Genomic DNA, 5,342 nt, shown 5'->3' on the forward strand with positions numbered 1-5,342 from the left:
GGGGGGGGGGGGGGCGTAACTCTGAGTTTTTGAGTTTTGTCATCAAATTTTCATCAAAGCTTTATTCTGAAAAAAGGCAAATTTATAATTTTGGTCAAAAGGTCAAAGGTCAGTATCACATAAAATTGTCAATTTTCATCTGATCGACCTGAAATTTTAGGAATTTGCACATTGGGTCACAAAATTGGTTCACCAATCGAAAGCTAGAAACTGATTTTTTTTAAGATCTAAAGCTGAAAGGTCGAGGCTGCATAACATCATCAATTTTCATTTTGTATTTTTTTTAAACTTAATTATTTTGAGCAGGCGGAAGAAGAAGAGGACGACGTCTGAATACAAATGGATGCGGACAGGCTTGGCATTTCCAGATGCTTTCTAGTTTGACATGTTTCCAGCTACCACCAATATTACTATTAGCATGACAACAAATTCTTACATTAAAAAAAAAAAATCGAGCACTTTATGAATCGTGTCTCCCCGGTGATACAAATACATGATATATAAACATTGTCTTAATATAAATACTGTTCTTACCTTAATGACTAAAGTAGGTACAATCGTTTTTCGCTTCTGTTAGCGTAAACGTGCACAATGTCCCCTGGAATCTGATTTTTAGGGTTCAGACGACGTCAGACGTCGTCCCCTAACCCTAACCCACAGTTAAATCGCCTTCTATGTGAAGAAGAGTCAGTGAAGAACATCTTTCTTCCTCCATGATTCAGCACAAGCAGTTTCTAATCCATCTCAATGAAGAAAAGAGTCAGTGAAGAAGAAGTGAAGTCAGTGAAGAAGAAGAGTCAGTCAGTCAGTCAGTGAAAGTCAGTCAGTCAGTGAAAAGTCAGTCAGTGAAAAGTCAGTCAGAAAATAAGTCAGTCAGTGAAAAGTCAGTCAGTCAGTCAGAAAAGAAGAGTCAGTCAGTGAAAAGTCAATGAAGAAGAAGAGTCAGTGAAGAACATCTTTCTTCCTCCATGATTCAGCACAAGCAGTTTATAATCCATCTCAATGAAGAAAAGCTTCGTTCCGAAATGGTTTAATTTGTGAAAATCCTTCATTTGTGAAAAATTACAAATTTCAAAGCTGTTAATCCGAATTGAAAAAGGATGCAGCCAATCACGTCACTCTATGCAAATCCCGCGATATCTGCCGTGGCCGAGGGAAGAAAGAAATCCACACACCTGGGTTCCGTTTCGCTTTGTTACTCACGTTGAAATACGGGATGTTTTTATCTTCATTGTAAACTGGGAAAAATATAGGGGGAATTCCCTCCCCCCCCCCTCCCAAAACTCCGCCGGTGCCGGTGAGGCAGTTTGAATGTTCTTTTCGTGGTTGTTATAAAGACTAGCTTGTTTATTCCGTTCGCAGAAATGGTGTAATTTTAATGCCCAACACGCACGACCCTCGCCACCGGATATCAAATGCACAGGACCCACACGTTTCCTTTCCCCTTACTCCAATTTTCTCCCCACCTCCTTGCTTTCACCACTCCTCTAACTACTCCCGTCCCGCACTCCCCTCGTTCCTTTCCTTTCTCAATTCTAAGTACAGTATCTCAATTAGCACCCCTCTCCCCATCACTCCCCAACCTTTGACCAGTGCGTACATACTATGTAGATAACATTAAACGGTGCATTTGGTGCCATGGTATGGACAATCATTGCTCAGACTTTTATTTATATAACTAAGATAAAAACCGAAGGAGTGAGTGAGTGGTAAAGTGTGGTGAAAGTAAAGGACCGAGTGAGTGGTAAAGTACGGTTAAAACCGCGGCTGCTGTAGCAGAGGAATTACAGAAGGTCGTGAGGGTAATTGTGCGGTAATCGGTTCCACGTTTCACAATGGCCGTTTGCTTTTCATTGCTTCTTACCTCGATGGTGCTCAAATTGCTTGTTGGTCCCGATCCGGGAGTCTCTCACAGACTGTCGTCGGTTGAGCTGATCTGCTAAGTTTCTACAAGACACGTCACTTTTGATAACAGTGAAAATCTTCAGCTTGATGAGATGTGGATAATATCTATCTATAATTCCAGTAATCTCTGTTTGTTTGTACGTTTGTACGTTTGTACGTTTGTTTGTTTGTCTGTGACCGCTGTTTCTCGACAACCACGGGTCCGATATACTTTAAACTTGCCAGGTATATTGCTGAGGACCCGAGGATGTGCCTTTTCAAGGTTTGAAATTAATCGGACAAGTACTTACCGAGCTATGGCGATTTAGCCGTTCGCCGTTCGCTTTGGCGTTGCGAATGGACCAAACCATTGCATGTAAATAGAGGGGGGGGTTCTGTGGTCGTTGCGAATGGACCAAACCATTCATGTAAATAGAGGGGGGGGGGGGGTTCTGTGGTCGTTACTGCCACGTGGTTTCAAAGTTTTTTTTTTTGTTGTTGTTGTTTGCACGCATGTTTTTTTGCACCCACGTACGGGCACGCCCTAGGATGTTTACACACACACACACACCCCTACACAAATTTTTTTTTTTTTTTTTTTTGGCAAGGAACGGGCACCCACGTACGGGCACGTCCTAGCTTATATATAGTACGGGCATGCCCTAGTATATATAATCTGTGCAGTGTCTGTGTTGTCACTGAACTACTCCCTCAAACTTTTGTGAAATCGTACCAAACTTTTGGTATGCACCTATCTCTCCCGTGTGTATGTCCGAAGGGTATTTTTTTTTTTTTGAAAAATGTTGAAATTGTATTGTTATTTTTTTTGAATTTTTTTTAAAGTTTTTTTTTTTTCAACTTAAATCTTCAACTTCAATTGTTTATAAAATGTAATATCACGCATATTACAAATACATTTGTGCAAAATAATTGTTTGTATTATGATTGGTGTAAACCATGACAAAACAGCAACTCAGGTATCTATATACCTATATATCATCTATCTATATATCAACATATCTGGGCAGTCTGTGTTGTCACTAATCTACTCCCTCAAACTTTTGTTTCCGTGGTTGTGAAGTGTTTTTAATAACGTGGTTGAGAGGTGTTTTTAATCACGTGGTGGTGAGGTGTTTTGAATCACATGGTGGTGAGGTGTTTTGAATTTCGTGGTGGTGAGGTGTTTTGAATTTAGTGGTGGTGAGGTGTTTTGAATTACGTGGTGGTGAGGTGTTTTGGATTACGTGGTGGTGAGGTGTTTTGAATTTAGTGGTGGTGAGGTGTTTTGAATTACGTGGTGGTGAGGTGTTTTGAATCACGTGGTGGTGAGGTGTTTTGAATCGCGTGGTGGTGAGGTGTTTTGAATTTCGTGGTGGAGAGGTGTTTTGAATCACGTGGTGGTGAGGTGTTTTGAATCACGTGGTGGTGAGGTGTTTTGAATCACGTGGTGGTGAGGTGTTTTGAATTTCGTGGTGGTGAGGTGTTTTGAATTTCGTGGTGGTGAGGTGTTTTGAATTATGTGGTCGTGAGGTGTTTTGAATTATGTGGTCATGAGGTGTTTTGAATTGCGTGGTCATGAGGTGTTTTGAATTACGTGGTGAGGTGTTTTGAATTACGTGGTGGTGAGGTGTTTTGAATTACGTGGTGGTGACGTGTTTTGAATTACGTGGTGATGACATGTTTTGAATTACGTGGTGGTGAGGTGTTTTGAATTACGTGGTGGTGAGGTGTTTTGAATTACGTGGTAGTGAGGTGTTTTGAATTACGTGGTGGTGAGGTGTTTTGAATTACGTGGTGGTGAGGTGTTTTGAATTACGTGGTGGTGACGTGTTTTGAATTACGTGGTGACGTGTTTTGAATTACGTGGTGGTGACGTGTTTTGAATTACGTGGTGGTGGCGTGTTTTGAATTACGTGGTGGTGAGGTGTTTTGAATTACGTGGTGGTGACGTGTTTTGAATTACGTGGTGGTGACGTGTTTTGAATTACGTGGTGGTGACGTGTTTTGAATTACGTGGTGGTGAGGTGTTTTGAATTACGTGGTAGTGAGGTGTAATCGTCCCAAACTTCCAGGCTGCCCCTACCCCTACTGTGTGTTTGTGCTGAGGGGTTCTTTTTTGAAATTGTTATGTATTTTTTTAACCTAAATCTATATCTATCTATAATTCCAGTAATCTCTGTATGTCTGTGACCGCTGTTTCTCGACAACCACGGGTCCGATATACTTGAAACTTGCCAGGTATATTGCTGGGGACCCGAGGATGTGCCTTTTCAAGGTTTCATATTAATCGGACAAGTAGTTAGCGAGCTATGTCCAAAAAACGATTCAACCAATCAGAGAGCAGCGAGCTATCACGTGTGCCGAACGTGGCGAACAGACTCTGCCTCGGACGGCACATTTGAGAGCGTATTCATTTATTTCACGTTGGCAAACTATGTTGGTGTTAAACTATGTTTTACAACTAATTAAAACTACTTTGCGATTCATTCGCTTTCCTGCGCGTTTGTGCACGCTATGGCGATTTATTTACCAAACTCCGCAAGCCGTTCGCTTTGGACCAAACCATTTCATGTAAATAGAGGGGGGGGATTGTCACCGTACTCGCAAGCCGTTCGCTTTGGACCAAACCATTTCATGTAAATAGAGGGGGGGGGATTGTCACCGTACTCGCAAGCCGTTCGCTTTGGACCAAACCATTTCATGTAAATAGAGGGGGGGGGGATTGTCACCGTACTCGCAAGCCGTTCGCTTTGGCTTTGCGAATGGACCAAACCATTTCATGTAAATAGAGGGGGGGGATATAATTTTAGATATATATATAGTACGGGCATGCCCTAGTATATATAAAACACAGTTTGTGTGTGTAATGTTACCGATAGACTCCTAAACGGAGAGGCTTACGTGCTTGATATTTGGCATAGACATGGCCATTGAGCCTGGGACGAACATGGCCGAACTCAAAATATTTGACGATCCATATTTTTTATTCATATTTACCTCAGCGCATTTCAGCGAAGTACCCGCTAATCTCAGCCGGTTCCAGAGCAGCTCGCTGATTCGCTCAGAGCGATCACGTGATGTTCCATTCCCGCCGCCAGACTGATTCGCTCAGAGCGATCACGTGATGTTCCATCCCGTCACACGTCACACGTTTTTCACCTTTTATGCGATCGTGTTTTGTATCGATTTTGTGCGATATGAATTAAATGTCTTTGAAACAGCTGTGAAACGTCTTTCCACAACCCTTCCGTAACCGATTGGAGCAGTTTATTGCCGCACAAAACGAGATCCGTGAGGCGAGTTGGTCGAGTCGTGCTGACCAAGATGGCGACACGGCGGCTTCACTTTTCACGGAGTATGAGCGTTCTATATATTTTCAATTCAGTGCGCCCGTGATTTGTGGCATAGACCGATAGACGTGACCATTGGGCCTTCACGTGTAATTTGTGCGAGGCTTT

Source organism: Myxine glutinosa, chromosome 9 (assembly GCF_964187855.1).
Source record: "Myxine glutinosa chromosome 9, kmMyxGlut1.1, whole genome shotgun sequence".
NCBI classification, from domain to species: Eukaryota; Metazoa; Chordata; class Myxini; order Myxiniformes; family Myxinidae; genus Myxine; species Myxine glutinosa.